The sequence below is a fragment of the Schistocerca gregaria genome, unplaced genomic scaffold, assembly GCF_023897955.1.
Source record: "Schistocerca gregaria isolate iqSchGreg1 unplaced genomic scaffold, iqSchGreg1.2 ptg000359l, whole genome shotgun sequence".
NCBI classification, from domain to species: domain Eukaryota; kingdom Metazoa; phylum Arthropoda; class Insecta; order Orthoptera; family Acrididae; genus Schistocerca; species Schistocerca gregaria.
The window spans coordinates 23,442-38,029 of record NW_026061817.1 but is presented as its reverse complement, the minus strand read 5'-3'; the positions used below and the strand labels follow the sequence as shown (position 1 = coordinate 38,029).

At 49.1% G+C, this 14,588-nt stretch overlaps 26 non-coding genes across 26 annotated transcripts; all 26 read right to left on the bottom strand.

Moving 5' to 3' along the window:
- Positions 1-509: 509 nt before the first annotated feature.
- Trnas-cga (transfer RNA serine (anticodon CGA)) lies at positions 510-591 on the bottom strand. Its single transcript has one exon. It is a non-coding gene; the product is annotated as a tRNA-Ser (tRNA).
- Positions 592-728: 137 nt separating this feature from the next.
- Trnak-uuu (transfer RNA lysine (anticodon UUU)) lies at positions 729-801 on the bottom strand. Its single transcript has one exon. It is a non-coding gene; the product is annotated as a tRNA-Lys (tRNA).
- Positions 802-1,337: 536 nt separating this feature from the next.
- On the bottom strand, positions 1,338-1,410 carry Trnaf-gaa (transfer RNA phenylalanine (anticodon GAA)). The gene has a single exon. It is a non-coding gene; the product is annotated as a tRNA-Phe (tRNA).
- A 584-nt stretch (positions 1,411-1,994) lies between these two features.
- Positions 1,995-2,076, bottom strand: Trnas-uga (transfer RNA serine (anticodon UGA)). The gene has a single exon. It is a non-coding gene; the product is annotated as a tRNA-Ser (tRNA).
- Positions 2,077-2,784: 708 nt separating this feature from the next.
- Positions 2,785-2,866, bottom strand: Trnas-cga (transfer RNA serine (anticodon CGA)). The gene has a single exon. It is a non-coding gene; the product is annotated as a tRNA-Ser (tRNA).
- Positions 2,867-3,003: 137 nt separating this feature from the next.
- On the bottom strand, positions 3,004-3,076 carry Trnak-uuu (transfer RNA lysine (anticodon UUU)). The gene has a single exon. It is a non-coding gene; the product is annotated as a tRNA-Lys (tRNA).
- A 536-nt stretch (positions 3,077-3,612) lies between these two features.
- Positions 3,613-3,685, bottom strand: Trnaf-gaa (transfer RNA phenylalanine (anticodon GAA)). The gene has a single exon. It is a non-coding gene; the product is annotated as a tRNA-Phe (tRNA).
- A 584-nt stretch (positions 3,686-4,269) lies between these two features.
- Positions 4,270-4,351, bottom strand: Trnas-uga (transfer RNA serine (anticodon UGA)). Its single transcript has one exon. It is a non-coding gene; the product is annotated as a tRNA-Ser (tRNA).
- Positions 4,352-5,059: 708 nt separating this feature from the next.
- Trnas-cga (transfer RNA serine (anticodon CGA)) lies at positions 5,060-5,141 on the bottom strand. The gene has a single exon. It is a non-coding gene; the product is annotated as a tRNA-Ser (tRNA).
- Positions 5,142-5,278: 137 nt separating this feature from the next.
- On the bottom strand, positions 5,279-5,351 carry Trnak-uuu (transfer RNA lysine (anticodon UUU)). Its single transcript has one exon. It is a non-coding gene; the product is annotated as a tRNA-Lys (tRNA).
- A 536-nt stretch (positions 5,352-5,887) lies between these two features.
- Trnaf-gaa (transfer RNA phenylalanine (anticodon GAA)) lies at positions 5,888-5,960 on the bottom strand. Its single transcript has one exon. It is a non-coding gene; the product is annotated as a tRNA-Phe (tRNA).
- Positions 5,961-6,544: 584 nt separating this feature from the next.
- Positions 6,545-6,626, bottom strand: Trnas-uga (transfer RNA serine (anticodon UGA)). The gene has a single exon. It is a non-coding gene; the product is annotated as a tRNA-Ser (tRNA).
- Positions 6,627-7,334: 708 nt separating this feature from the next.
- Trnas-cga (transfer RNA serine (anticodon CGA)) lies at positions 7,335-7,416 on the bottom strand. Its single transcript has one exon. It is a non-coding gene; the product is annotated as a tRNA-Ser (tRNA).
- Positions 7,417-7,553: 137 nt separating this feature from the next.
- Trnak-uuu (transfer RNA lysine (anticodon UUU)) lies at positions 7,554-7,626 on the bottom strand. Its single transcript has one exon. It is a non-coding gene; the product is annotated as a tRNA-Lys (tRNA).
- A 536-nt stretch (positions 7,627-8,162) lies between these two features.
- On the bottom strand, positions 8,163-8,235 carry Trnaf-gaa (transfer RNA phenylalanine (anticodon GAA)). The gene has a single exon. It is a non-coding gene; the product is annotated as a tRNA-Phe (tRNA).
- Positions 8,236-8,819: 584 nt separating this feature from the next.
- On the bottom strand, positions 8,820-8,901 carry Trnas-uga (transfer RNA serine (anticodon UGA)). Its single transcript has one exon. It is a non-coding gene; the product is annotated as a tRNA-Ser (tRNA).
- Positions 8,902-9,609: 708 nt separating this feature from the next.
- Trnas-cga (transfer RNA serine (anticodon CGA)) lies at positions 9,610-9,691 on the bottom strand. Its single transcript has one exon. It is a non-coding gene; the product is annotated as a tRNA-Ser (tRNA).
- Positions 9,692-9,828: 137 nt separating this feature from the next.
- On the bottom strand, positions 9,829-9,901 carry Trnak-uuu (transfer RNA lysine (anticodon UUU)). The gene has a single exon. It is a non-coding gene; the product is annotated as a tRNA-Lys (tRNA).
- A 536-nt stretch (positions 9,902-10,437) lies between these two features.
- On the bottom strand, positions 10,438-10,510 carry Trnaf-gaa (transfer RNA phenylalanine (anticodon GAA)). The gene has a single exon. It is a non-coding gene; the product is annotated as a tRNA-Phe (tRNA).
- A 584-nt stretch (positions 10,511-11,094) lies between these two features.
- Trnas-uga (transfer RNA serine (anticodon UGA)) lies at positions 11,095-11,176 on the bottom strand. The gene has a single exon. It is a non-coding gene; the product is annotated as a tRNA-Ser (tRNA).
- A 708-nt stretch (positions 11,177-11,884) lies between these two features.
- Trnas-cga (transfer RNA serine (anticodon CGA)) lies at positions 11,885-11,966 on the bottom strand. Its single transcript has one exon. It is a non-coding gene; the product is annotated as a tRNA-Ser (tRNA).
- Positions 11,967-12,103: 137 nt separating this feature from the next.
- Trnak-uuu (transfer RNA lysine (anticodon UUU)) lies at positions 12,104-12,176 on the bottom strand. The gene has a single exon. It is a non-coding gene; the product is annotated as a tRNA-Lys (tRNA).
- Positions 12,177-12,712: 536 nt separating this feature from the next.
- Positions 12,713-12,785, bottom strand: Trnaf-gaa (transfer RNA phenylalanine (anticodon GAA)). Its single transcript has one exon. It is a non-coding gene; the product is annotated as a tRNA-Phe (tRNA).
- A 584-nt stretch (positions 12,786-13,369) lies between these two features.
- On the bottom strand, positions 13,370-13,451 carry Trnas-uga (transfer RNA serine (anticodon UGA)). Its single transcript has one exon. It is a non-coding gene; the product is annotated as a tRNA-Ser (tRNA).
- Positions 13,452-14,159: 708 nt separating this feature from the next.
- On the bottom strand, positions 14,160-14,241 carry Trnas-cga (transfer RNA serine (anticodon CGA)). The gene has a single exon. It is a non-coding gene; the product is annotated as a tRNA-Ser (tRNA).
- Positions 14,242-14,378: 137 nt separating this feature from the next.
- Trnak-uuu (transfer RNA lysine (anticodon UUU)) lies at positions 14,379-14,451 on the bottom strand. The gene has a single exon. It is a non-coding gene; the product is annotated as a tRNA-Lys (tRNA).
- Positions 14,452-14,588: the final 137 nt, after the last annotated feature.

The window sequence follows — 14,588 nt, the reverse complement described above, 5'->3', positions numbered from 1 at the left end:
GCTATCGTACAGCTGCGTGGCGTGCGAGTGATTCGCATGACGTAATTACTGGCTTATGGCTCCAATGGCGACTTCACCGACTTCCCACTGACGCACCGCTGACGCTAGTTTTCTGTCGTCTTAAGTGGTCGACATACTTGCAAGTAGCTGCGAGATCTTAAGAAAAGAAACGCTGCACCATTGCTTTTTCCGCACTCGAATGACTGAATTGCGATTCTTAAAAAAGAGAGAAATGAATGTTGGCTCTGTCCAACGCTTCCAAGCACGTCTGTGTACTCACGAACTCGGCGTCGACGCGAGAAAATGACGGGAGCGCACTCGTGGGCCTGCGACGGCTTTCTGCAGTCCCAGCGTCAGTGAGAGGAAAACCGGTAGCCACAGTAAGCAGCAGCCGTCGCGACACTCAGTATTGTTAAACGGAAATTTTCGTCTTGTTGAAGATGGCGCCATCGGTTTGCAACCGCGTTCACGTGTGTGAAAATATTTGCTCCTCTTTACGCAAAATCGCACGCAGCCGGTAGGATTCGAACCTACGCTCCCAGAGGGAATCTGATTTCGAGTCAGACGCCTTAACCACTCGGCCACGACTGCCCGTAGGTCGAGGTTCTCCGACACATGCAACTTCTACGGTTTAAAGCTATGTGGCATCAGAAAACGGCGTAGCTGCATTCTTTTCCGTAGTGTTTCCACCGCTACCAGAGGAATCGCTACCAAAGTATTAAAATTTCCGCCCGAACAGGGACTTGAACCCTGGACCCTTAGGTTAAAAGCCTAATGCTCTACCGACTGAGCTATCCGGGCTCACACGACAATAGAGAACATCCCACGATGCACAGCTGTACATTGACTCATGTCCTTCACAGCTGTGCTATCGCTGCATGGAGCTGTTACTAATTAAACGTCGCCTGAATGCTGTCTACAAACGTGTCGCGCTAAGCTCGTAGCAGACTATCGAAGAATGCTGACACACAATGCAAAAACAAACCGCAGCAGTCGTTAGGTCTCATACGTTGGAGTAGAGGATTTACGTGTTTTGTCGACACTCACTGAGTAATTGGAAATTTCACAAGCATTTCGAATGCAATGCTTCCCACGTTTTCGCTCATTTCACGCTTCCGTTGGAGACGTTCTTCACCTCCTGACACAAAAAAAGGAACGCAGTCGGTAGGACTTTTCGTATTTTCTTACTTCTCAGGGAGTTGCCTACTGTGTTCCTCTTACGGCAAGCACTAGACAACCTGAACAGTTACAGGATAGAGTCATTTTTGTTATCGGCTGTACCTACATCATCACAGACTCGGAGCAATTCCATTGGCATCAGCTTCAAAACATACGCTTGCCGAAACCCGGGATCGAACCAGGGACCTTTAGATCTTCAGTCTAACGCTCTCCCAACTGAGCTATTTCGGCTCACACGTAAGTCCGCAGATTTGCGCGTCTTCGTTAACCTCTGAATCGCCGCCAATTTCACAGTCATCTTCGTCTGATAAGACATAGGGACGCTGAAAGGCGAGCAGCAGATGCAGTGAAGTACCACACACATTTCTTCTGATTCCATCATCGTAAGAAGCAAACATGTCGACTCGATTCATGTAATATTGACTTCGCTTTCTCTAGAAAACCTTTGCTATATCGATGCCACGTGCAACTCGTGTGCAGAGAACGAGACACAAGAAGGAGTGAGCCTCTCTACCATGTGAGAGGCAGTATCTAGCAGATACACACGCTAAAACATTTGACTTGCGTTAGCTCATAAATTGCTACACGTAATTGTCTGCAAGCTAAAATGGACACATCTGCACTGCCCAGAGAGGCGACACTTGCACTCACACCTGGTGGACGGCAGTGTGACGAGGCGATGAGCTGTGGCTTCTGGGTGCGACTGTAGCGCTGCAGCCAATAATACTGCACATTGCCGGCGACCCACGTGTTTAGTAGTGACGCAACTGCTAGAATGCAGCTGAACGCCCATCTTTTGAGAGCTACAAAATTTCCGCAGTCGGCAGGACTCGAACCTACGCTACCAGAGGGAATCTGATTTCAAGTCAGACGCCGTAACCACTCGGCCACGACTGCCGGTAGCAGTAGCGTCTTCCGACACGTGAAAGTGCACCTTTAGAAGCAATCCAATGGCAGAAAGCGGCGTGGCCTCACTCTTTTCTGTAGTGTTTCCATTGCCAGCACATTAGCCGTTACGAAAGTGTATTAATTTTCGCCTAGACATGGCGTTGAACCCAACACCCTTTGGTTGAAAATCAAACGCTCTACCGACTGAGCTATCGTACAGCTGCGTGGCGTGCGAGTGATTCGCATGACGTAATTACTGGCTTATGGCTCCAATGGCGACTTCACCGACTTCCCACTGACGCACCGCTGACGCTAGTTTTCTGTCGTCTTAAGTGGTCGACATACTTGCAAGTAGCTGCGAGATCTTAAGAAAAGAAACGCTGCACCATTGCTTTTTCCGCACTCGAATGACTGAATTGCGATTCTTAAAAAAGAGAGAAATGAATGTTGGCTCTGTCCAACGCTTCCAAGCACGTCTGTGTACTCACGAACTCGGCGTCGACGCGAGAAAATGACGGGAGCGCACTCGTGGGCCTGCGACGGCTTTCTGCAGTCCCAGCGTCAGTGAGAGGAAAACCGGTAGCCACAGTAAGCAGCAGCCGTCGCGACACTCAGTATTGTTAAACGGAAATTTTCGTCTTGTTGAAGATGGCGCCATCGGTTTGCAACCGCGTTCACGTGTGTGAAAATATTTGCTCCTCTTTACGCAAAATCGCACGCAGCCGGTAGGATTCGAACCTACGCTCCCAGAGGGAATCTGATTTCGAGTCAGACGCCTTAACCACTCGGCCACGACTGCCCGTAGGTCGAGGTTCTCCGACACATGCAACTTCTACGGTTTAAAGCTATGTGGCATCAGAAAACGGCGTAGCTGCATTCTTTTCCGTAGTGTTTCCACCGCTACCAGAGGAATCGCTACCAAAGTATTAAAATTTCCGCCCGAACAGGGACTTGAACCCTGGACCCTTAGGTTAAAAGCCTAATGCTCTACCGACTGAGCTATCCGGGCTCACACGACAATAGAGAACATCCCACGATGCACAGCTGTACATTGACTCATGTCCTTCACAGCTGTGCTATCGCTGCATGGAGCTGTTACTAATTAAACGTCGCCTGAATGCTGTCTACAAACGTGTCGCGCTAAGCTCGTAGCAGACTATCGAAGAATGCTGACACACAATGCAAAAACAAACCGCAGCAGTCGTTAGGTCTCATACGTTGGAGTAGAGGATTTACGTGTTTTGTCGACACTCACTGAGTAATTGGAAATTTCACAAGCATTTCGAATGCAATGCTTCCCACGTTTTCGCTCATTTCACGCTTCCGTTGGAGACGTTCTTCACCTCCTGACACAAAAAAAGGAACGCAGTCGGTAGGACTTTTCGTATTTTCTTACTTCTCAGGGAGTTGCCTACTGTGTTCCTCTTACGGCAAGCACTAGACAACCTGAACAGTTACAGGATAGAGTCATTTTTGTTATCGGCTGTACCTACATCATCACAGACTCGGAGCAATTCCATTGGCATCAGCTTCAAAACATACGCTTGCCGAAACCCGGGATCGAACCAGGGACCTTTAGATCTTCAGTCTAACGCTCTCCCAACTGAGCTATTTCGGCTCACACGTAAGTCCGCAGATTTGCGCGTCTTCGTTAACCTCTGAATCGCCGCCAATTTCACAGTCATCTTCGTCTGATAAGACATAGGGACGCTGAAAGGCGAGCAGCAGATGCAGTGAAGTACCACACACATTTCTTCTGATTCCATCATCGTAAGAAGCAAACATGTCGACTCGATTCATGTAATATTGACTTCGCTTTCTCTAGAAAACCTTTGCTATATCGATGCCACGTGCAACTCGTGTGCAGAGAACGAGACACAAGAAGGAGTGAGCCTCTCTACCATGTGAGAGGCAGTATCTAGCAGATACACACGCTAAAACATTTGACTTGCGTTAGCTCATAAATTGCTACACGTAATTGTCTGCAAGCTAAAATGGACACATCTGCACTGCCCAGAGAGGCGACACTTGCACTCACACCTGGTGGACGGCAGTGTGACGAGGCGATGAGCTGTGGCTTCTGGGTGCGACTGTAGCGCTGCAGCCAATAATACTGCACATTGCCGGCGACCCACGTGTTTAGTAGTGACGCAACTGCTAGAATGCAGCTGAACGCCCATCTTTTGAGAGCTACAAAATTTCCGCAGTCGGCAGGACTCGAACCTACGCTACCAGAGGGAATCTGATTTCAAGTCAGACGCCTTAACCACTCGGCCACGACTGCCGGTAGCAGTAGCGTCTTCCGACACGTGAAAGTGCACCTTTAGAAGCAATCCAATGGCAGAAAGCGGCGTGGCCTCACTCTTTTCTGTAGTGTTTCCATTGCCAGCACATTAGCCGTTACGAAAGTGTATTAATTTTCGCCTAGACGTGGCGTTGAACCCAACACCCTTTGGTTGAAAATCAAACGCTCTACCGACTGAGCTATCGTACAGCTGCGTGGCGTGCGAGTGATTCGCATGACGTAATTACTGGCTTATGGCTCCAATGGCGACTTCACCGACTTCCCACTGACGCACCGCTGACGCTAGTTTTCTGTCGTCTTAAGTGGTCGACATACTTGCAAGTAGCTGCGAGATCTTAAGAAAAGAAACGCTGCACCATTGCTTTTTCCGCACTCGAATGACTGAATTGCGATTCTTAAAAAAGAGAGAAATGAATGTTGGCTCTGTCCAACGCTTCCAAGCACGTCTGTGTACTCACGAACTCGGCGTCGACGCGAGAAAATGACGGGAGCGCACTCGTGGGCCTGCGACGGCTTTCTGCAGTCCCAGCGTCAGTGAGAGGAAAACCGGTAGCCACAGTAAGCAGCAGCCGTCGCGACACTCAGTATTGTTAAACGGAAATTTTCGTCTTGTTGAAGATGGCGCCATCGGTTTGCAACCGCGTTCACGTGTGTGAAAATATTTGCTCCTCTTTACGCAAAATCGCACGCAGCCGGTAGGATTCGAACCTACGCTCCCAGAGGGAATCTGATTTCGAGTCAGACGCCTTAACCACTCGGCCACGACTGCCCGTAGGTCGAGGTTCTCCGACACATGCAACTTCTACGGTTTAAAGCTATGTGGCATCAGAAAACGGCGTAGCTGCATTCTTTTCCGTAGTGTTTCCACCGCTACCAGAGGAATCGCTACCAAAGTATTAAAATTTCCGCCCGAACAGGGACTTGAACCCTGGACCCTTAGGTTAAAAGCCTAATGCTCTACCGACTGAGCTATCCGGGCTCACACGACAATAGAGAACATCCCACGATGCACAGCTGTACATTGACTCATGTCCTTCACAGCTGTGCTATCGCTGCATGGAGCTGTTACTAATTAAACGTCGCCTGAATGCTGTCTACAAACGTGTCGCGCTAAGCTCGTAGCAGACTATCGAAGAATGCTGACACACAATGCAAAAACAAACCGCAGCAGTCGTTAGGTCTCATACGTTGGAGTAGAGGATTTACGTGTTTTGTCGACACTCACTGAGTAATTGGAAATTTCACAAGCATTTCGAATGCAATGCTTCCCACGTTTTCGCTCATTTCACGCTTCCGTTGGAGACGTTCTTCACCTCCTGACACAAAAAAAGGAACGCAGTCGGTAGGACTTTTCGTATTTTCTTACTTCTCAGGGAGTTGCCTACTGTGTTCCTCTTACGGCAAGCACTAGACAACCTGAACAGTTACAGGATAGAGTCATTTTTGTTATCGGCTGTACCTACATCATCACAGACTCGGAGCAATTCCATTGGCATCAGCTTCAAAACATACGCTTGCCGAAACCCGGGATCGAACCAGGGACCTTTAGATCTTCAGTCTAACGCTCTCCCAACTGAGCTATTTCGGCTCACACGTAAGTCCGCAGATTTGCGCGTCTTCGTTAACCTCTGAATCGCCGCCAATTTCACAGTCATCTTCGTCTGATAAGACATAGGGACGCTGAAAGGCGAGCAGCAGATGCAGTGAAGTACCACACACATTTCTTCTGATTCCATCATCGTAAGAAGCAAACATGTCGACTCGATTCATGTAATATTGACTTCGCTTTCTCTAGAAAACCTTTGCTATATCGATGCCACGTGCAACTCGTGTGCAGAGAACGAGACACAAGAAGGAGTGAGCCTCTCTACCATGTGAGAGGCAGTATCTAGCAGATACACACGCTAAAACATTTGACTTGCGTTAGCTCATAAATTGCTACACGTAATTGTCTGCAAGCTAAAATGGACACATCTGCACTGCCCAGAGAGGCGACACTTGCACTCACACCTGGTGGACGGCAGTGTGACGAGGCGATGAGCTGTGGCTTCTGGGTGCGACTGTAGCGCTGCAGCCAATAATACTGCACATTGCCGGCGACCCACGTGTTTAGTAGTGACGCAACTGCTAGAATGCAGCTGAACGCCCATCTTTTGAGAGCTACAAAATTTCCGCAGTCGGCAGGACTCGAACCTACGCTACCAGAGGGAATCTGATTTCAAGTCAGACGCCTTAACCACTCGGCCACGACTGCCGGTAGCAGTAGCGTCTTCCGACACGTGAAAGTGCACCTTTAGAAGCAATCCAATGGCAGAAAGCGGCGTGGCCTCACTCTTTTCTGTAGTGTTTCCATTGCCAGCACATTAGCCGTTACGAAAGTGTATTAATTTTCGCCTAGACATGGCGTTGAACCCAACACCCTTTGGTTGAAAATCAAACGCTCTACCGACTGAGCTATCGTACAGCTGCGTGGCGTGCGAGTGATTCGCATGACGTAATTACTGGCTTATGGCTCCAATGGCGACTTCACCGACTTCCCACTGACGCACCGCTGACGCTAGTTTTCTGTCGTCTTAAGTGGTCGACATACTTGCAAGTAGCTGCGAGATCTTAAGAAAAGAAACGCTGCACCATTGCTTTTTCCGCACTCGAATGACTGAATTGCGATTCTTAAAAAAGAGAGAAATGAATGTTGGCTCTGTCCAACGCTTCCAAGCACGTCTGTGTACTCACGAACTCGGCGTCGACGCGAGAAAATGACGGGAGCGCACTCGTGGGCCTGCGACGGCTTTCTGCAGTCCCAGCGTCAGTGAGAGGAAAACCGGTAGCCACAGTAAGCAGCAGCCGTCGCGACACTCAGTATTGTTAAACGGAAATTTTCGTCTTGTTGAAGATGGCGCCATCGGTTTGCAACCGCGTTCACGTGTGTGAAAATATTTGCTCCTCTTTACGCAAAATCGCACGCAGCCGGTAGGATTCGAACCTACGCTCCCAGAGGGAATCTGATTTCGAGTCAGACGCCTTAACCACTCGGCCACGACTGCCCGTAGGTCGAGGTTCTCCGACACATGCAACTTCTACGGTTTAAAGCTATGTGGCATCAGAAAACGGCGTAGCTGCATTCTTTTCCGTAGTGTTTCCACCGCTACCAGAGGAATCGCTACCAAAGTATTAAAATTTCCGCCCGAACAGGGACTTGAACCCTGGACCCTTAGGTTAAAAGCCTAATGCTCTACCGACTGAGCTATCCGGGCTCACACGACAATAGAGAACATCCCACGATGCACAGCTGTACATTGACTCATGTCCTTCACAGCTGTGCTATCGCTGCATGGAGCTGTTACTAATTAAACGTCGCCTGAATGCTGTCTACAAACGTGTCGCGCTAAGCTCGTAGCAGACTATCGAAGAATGCTGACACACAATGCAAAAACAAACCGCAGCAGTCGTTAGGTCTCATACGTTGGAGTAGAGGATTTACGTGTTTTGTCGACACTCACTGAGTAATTGGAAATTTCACAAGCATTTCGAATGCAATGCTTCCCACGTTTTCGCTCATTTCACGCTTCCGTTGGAGACGTTCTTCACCTCCTGACACAAAAAAAGGAACGCAGTCGGTAGGACTTTTCGTATTTTCTTACTTCTCAGGGAGTTGCCTACTGTGTTCCTCTTACGGCAAGCACTAGACAACCTGAACAGTTACAGGATAGAGTCATTTTTGTTATCGGCTGTACCTACATCATCACAGACTCGGAGCAATTCCATTGGCATCAGCTTCAAAACATACGCTTGCCGAAACCCGGGATCGAACCAGGGACCTTTAGATCTTCAGTCTAACGCTCTCCCAACTGAGCTATTTCGGCTCACACGTAAGTCCGCAGATTTGCGCGTCTTCGTTAACCTCTGAATCGCCGCCAATTTCACAGTCATCTTCGTCTGATAAGACATAGGGACGCTGAAAGGCGAGCAGCAGATGCAGTGAAGTACCACACACATTTCTTCTGATTCCATCATCGTAAGAAGCAAACATGTCGACTCGATTCATGTAATATTGACTTCGCTTTCTCTAGAAAACCTTTGCTATATCGATGCCACGTGCAACTCGTGTGCAGAGAACGAGACACAAGAAGGAGTGAGCCTCTCTACCATGTGAGAGGCAGTATCTAGCAGATACACACGCTAAAACATTTGACTTGCGTTAGCTCATAAATTGCTACACGTAATTGTCTGCAAGCTAAAATGGACACATCTGCACTGCCCAGAGAGGCGACACTTGCACTCACACCTGGTGGACGGCAGTGTGACGAGGCGATGAGCTGTGGCTTCTGGGTGCGACTGTAGCGCTGCAGCCAATAATACTGCACATTGCCGGCGACCCACGTGTTTAGTAGTGACGCAACTGCTAGAATGCAGCTGAACGCCCATCTTTTGAGAGCTACAAAATTTCCGCAGTCGGCAGGACTCGAACCTACGCTACCAGAGGGAATCTGATTTCAAGTCAGACGCCTTAACCACTCGGCCACGACTGCCGGTAGCAGTAGCGTCTTCCGACACGTGAAAGTGCACCTTTAGAAGCAATCCAATGGCAGAAAGCGGCGTGGCCTCACTCTTTTCTGTAGTGTTTCCATTGCCAGCACATTAGCCGTTACGAAAGTGTATTAATTTTCGCCTAGACGTGGCGTTGAACCCAACACCCTTTGGTTGAAAATCAAACGCTCTACCGACTGAGCTATCGTACAGCTGCGTGGCGTGCGAGTGATTCGCATGACGTAATTACTGGCTTATGGCTCCAATGGCGACTTCACCGACTTCCCACTGACGCACCGCTGACGCTAGTTTTCTGTCGTCTTAAGTGGTCGACATACTTGCAAGTAGCTGCGAGATCTTAAGAAAAGAAACGCTGCACCATTGCTTTTTCCGCACTCGAATGACTGAATTGCGATTCTTAAAAAAGAGAGAAATGAATGTTGGCTCTGTCCAACGCTTCCAAGCACGTCTGTGTACTCACGAACTCGGCGTCGACGCGAGAAAATGACGGGAGCGCACTCGTGGGCCTGCGACGGCTTTCTGCAGTCCCAGCGTCAGTGAGAGGAAAACCGGTAGCCACAGTAAGCAGCAGCCGTCGCGACACTCAGTATTGTTAAACGGAAATTTTCGTCTTGTTGAAGATGGCGCCATCGGTTTGCAACCGCGTTCACGTGTGTGAAAATATTTGCTCCTCTTTACGCAAAATCGCACGCAGCCGGTAGGATTCGAACCTACGCTCCCAGAGGGAATCTGATTTCGAGTCAGACGCCTTAACCACTCGGCCACGACTGCCCGTAGGTCGAGGTTCTCCGACACATGCAACTTCTACGGTTTAAAGCTATGTGGCATCAGAAAACGGCGTAGCTGCATTCTTTTCCGTAGTGTTTCCACCGCTACCAGAGGAATCGCTACCAAAGTATTAAAATTTCCGCCCGAACAGGGACTTGAACCCTGGACCCTTAGGTTAAAAGCCTAATGCTCTACCGACTGAGCTATCCGGGCTCACACGACAATAGAGAACATCCCACGATGCACAGCTGTACATTGACTCATGTCCTTCACAGCTGTGCTATCGCTGCATGGAGCTGTTACTAATTAAACGTCGCCTGAATGCTGTCTACAAACGTGTCGCGCTAAGCTCGTAGCAGACTATCGAAGAATGCTGACACACAATGCAAAAACAAACCGCAGCAGTCGTTAGGTCTCATACGTTGGAGTAGAGGATTTACGTGTTTTGTCGACACTCACTGAGTAATTGGAAATTTCACAAGCATTTCGAATGCAATGCTTCCCACGTTTTCGCTCATTTCACGCTTCCGTTGGAGACGTTCTTCACCTCCTGACACAAAAAAAGGAACGCAGTCGGTAGGACTTTTCGTATTTTCTTACTTCTCAGGGAGTTGCCTACTGTGTTCCTCTTACGGCAAGCACTAGACAACCTGAACAGTTACAGGATAGAGTCATTTTTGTTATCGGCTGTACCTACATCATCACAGACTCGGAGCAATTCCATTGGCATCAGCTTCAAAACATACGCTTGCCGAAACCCGGGATCGAACCAGGGACCTTTAGATCTTCAGTCTAACGCTCTCCCAACTGAGCTATTTCGGCTCACACGTAAGTCCGCAGATTTGCGCGTCTTCGTTAACCTCTGAATCGCCGCCAATTTCACAGTCATCTTCGTCTGATAAGACATAGGGACGCTGAAAGGCGAGCAGCAGATGCAGTGAAGTACCACACACATTTCTTCTGATTCCATCATCGTAAGAAGCAAACATGTCGACTCGATTCATGTAATATTGACTTCGCTTTCTCTAGAAAACCTTTGCTATATCGATGCCACGTGCAACTCGTGTGCAGAGAACGAGACACAAGAAGGAGTGAGCCTCTCTACCATGTGAGAGGCAGTATCTAGCAGATACACACGCTAAAACATTTGACTTGCGTTAGCTCATAAATTGCTACACGTAATTGTCTGCAAGCTAAAATGGACACATCTGCACTGCCCAGAGAGGCGACACTTGCACTCACACCTGGTGGACGGCAGTGTGACGAGGCGATGAGCTGTGGCTTCTGGGTGCGACTGTAGCGCTGCAGCCAATAATACTGCACATTGCCGGCGACCCACGTGTTTAGTAGTGACGCAACTGCTAGAATGCAGCTGAACGCCCATCTTTTGAGAGCTACAAAATTTCCGCAGTCGGCAGGACTCGAACCTACGCTCCCAGAGGGAATCTGATTTCAAGTCAGACGCCTTAACCACTCGGCCACGACTGCCGGTAGCAGTAGCGTCTTCCGACACGTGAAAGTGCACCTTTAGAAGCAATCCAATGGCAGAAAGCGGCGTGGCCTCACTCTTTTCTGTAGTGTTTCCATTGCCAGCACATTAGCCGTTACGAAAGTGTATTAATTTTCGCCTAGACATGGCGTTGAACCCAACACCCTTTGGTTGAAAATCAAACGCTCTACCGACTGAGCTATCGTACAGCTGCGTGGCGTGCGAGTGATTCGCATGACGTAATTACTGGCTTATGGCTCCAATGGCGACTTCACCGACTTCCCACTGACGCACCGCTGACGCTAGTTTTCTGTCGTCTTAAGTGGTCGACATACTTGCAAGTAGCTGCGAGATCTTAAGAAAAGAAACGCTGCACCATTGCTTTTTCCGCACTCGAATGACTGAATTGCGATTCTTAAAAAAGAGAGAAATGAATGTTGGCTCTGTCCAACGCTTCCAAACACGTCTGTGTACTCACGAACTCGGCGTCGACGCGAGAAAATGACGGGAGCGCACTCGTGGGCCTGCGACGGCTTTCTGCAGTCCCAGCGTCAGTGAGAGGAAAACCGGTAGCCACAGTAAGCAGCAGCCGTCGCGACACTCAGTATTGTTAAACGGAAATTTTCGTCTTGTTGAAGATGGCGCCATCGGTTTGCAACCGCGTTCACGTGTGTGAAAATATTTGCTCCTCTTTACGCAAAATCGCACGCAGCCGGTAGGATTCGAACCTACGCTCCCAGAGGGAATCTGATTTCGAGTCAGACGCCTTAACCACTCGGCCACGACTGCCCGTAGGTCGAGGTTCTCCGACACATGCAACTTCTACGGTTTAAAGCTATGTGGCATCAGAAAACGGCGTAGCTGCATTCTTTTCCGTAGTGTTTCCACCGCTACCAGAGGAATCGCTACCAAAGTATTAAAATTTCCGCCCGAACAGGGACTTGAACCCTGGACCCTTAGGTTAAAAGCCTAATGCTCTACCGACTGAGCTATCCGGGCTCACACGACAATAGAGAACATCCCACGATGCACAGCTGTACATTGACTCATGTCCTTCACAGCTGTGCTATCGCTGCATGGAGCTGTTACTAATTAAACGTCGCCTGAATGCTGTCTACAAACGTGTCGCGCTAAGCTCGTAGCAGACTATCGAAGAATGCTGACACACAATGCAAAAACAAACCGCAGCAGTCGTTAGGTCTCATACGTTGGAGTAGAGGATTTACGTGTTTTGTCGACACTCACTGAGTAATTGGAAATTTCACAAGCATTTCGAATGCAATGCTTCCCACGTTTTCGCTCATTTCACGCTTCCGTTGGAGACGTTCTTCACCTCCTGACACAAAAAAAGGAACGCAGTCGGTAGGACTTTTCGTATTTTCTTACTTCTCAGGGAGTTGCCTACTGTGTTCCTCTTACGGCAAGCACTAGACAACCTGAACAGTTACAGGATAGAGTCATTTTTGTTATCGGCTGTACCTACATCATCACAGACTCGGAGCAATTCCATTGGCATCAGCTTCAAAACATACGCTTGCCGAAACCCGGGATCGAACCAGGGACCTTTAGATCTTCAGTCTAACGCTCTCCCAACTGAGCTATTTCGGCTCACACGTAAGTCCGCAGATTTGCGCGTCTTCGTTAACCTCTGAATCGCCGCCAATTTCACAGTCATCTTCGTCTGATAAGACATAGGGACGCTGAAAGGCGAGCAGCAGATGCAGTGAAGTACCACACACATTTCTTCTGATTCCATCATCGTAAGAAGCAAACATGTCGACTCGATTCATGTAATATTGACTTCGCTTTCTCTAGAAAACCTTTGCTATATCGATGCCACGTGCAACTCGTGTGCAGAGAACGAGACACAAGAAGGAGTGAGCCTCTCTACCATGTGAGAGGCAGTATCTAGCAGATACACACGCTAAAACATTTGACTTGCGTTAGCTCATAAATTGCTACACGTAATTGTCTGCAAGCTAAAATGGACACATCTGCACTGCCCAGAGAGGCGACACTTGCACTCACACCTGGTGGACGGCAGTGTGACGAGGCGATGAGCTGTGGCTTCTGGGTGCGACTGTAGCGCTGCAGCCAATAATACTGCACATTGCCGGCGACCCACGTGTTTAGTAGTGACGCAACTGCTAGAATGCAGCTGAACGCCCATCTTTTGAGAGCTACAAAATTTCCGCAGTCGGCAGGACTCGAACCTACGCTCCCAGAGGGAATCTGATTTCAAGTCAGACGCCTTAACCACTCGGCCACGACTGCCGGTAGCAGTAGCGTCTTCCGACACGTGAAAGTGCACCTTTAGAAGCAATCCAATGGCAGAAAGCGGCGTGGCCTCACTCTTTTCTGTAGTGTTTCCATTGCCAGCACATTAGCCGTTACGAAAGTGTATTAATTTTCGCCTAGACGTGGCGTTGAACCCAACACCCTTTGGTTGAAAATCAAACGCTCTACCGACTGAGCTATCGTACAGCTGCGTGGCGTGCGAGTGATTCGCATGACGTAATTACTGGCTTATGGCTCCAATGGCGACTTCACCGACTTCCCACTGACGCACCGCTGACGCTAGTTTTCTGTCGTCTTAAGTGGTCGACATACTTGCAAGTAGCTGCGAGATCTTAAGAAAAGAAACGCTGCACCATTGCTTTTTCCGCACTCGAATGACTGAATTGCGATTCTTAAAAAAGAGAGAAATGAATGTTGGCTCTGTCCAACGCTTCCAAGCACGTCTGTGTACTCACGAACTCGGCGTCGACGCGAGAAAATGACGGGAGCGCACTCGTGGGCCTGCGACGGCTTTCTGCAGTCCCAGCGTCAGTGAGAGGAAAACCGGTAGCCACAGTAAGCAGCAGCCGTCGCGACACTCAGTATTGTTAAACGGAAATTTTCGTCTTGTTGAAGATGGCGCCATCGGTTTGCAACCGCGTTCACGTGTGTGAAAATATTTGCTCCTCTTTACGCAAAATCGCACGCAGCCGGTAGGATTCGAACCTACGCTCCCAGAGGGAATCTGATTTCGAGTCAGACGCCTTAACCACTCGGCCACGACTGCCCGTAGGTCGAGGTTCTCCGACACATGCAACTTCTACGGTTTAAAGCTATGTGGCATCAGAAAACGGCGTAGCTGCATTCTTTTCCGTAGTGTTTCCACCGCTACCAGAGGAATCGCTACCAAAGTATTAAAATTTCCGCCCGAACAGGGACTTGAACCCTGGACCCTTAGGTTAAAAGCCTAATGCTCTACCGACTGAGCTATCCGGGCTCACACGACAATAGAGAACATCCCACGATGCACAGCTGTACATTGACTCATGTCCTTCACAGCTGTGCTATCGCTGCATGGAGCTGTTACTAATTAAACGTCGCCTGAATGCTGTCTACAAACGTGTCGCGCTAAGC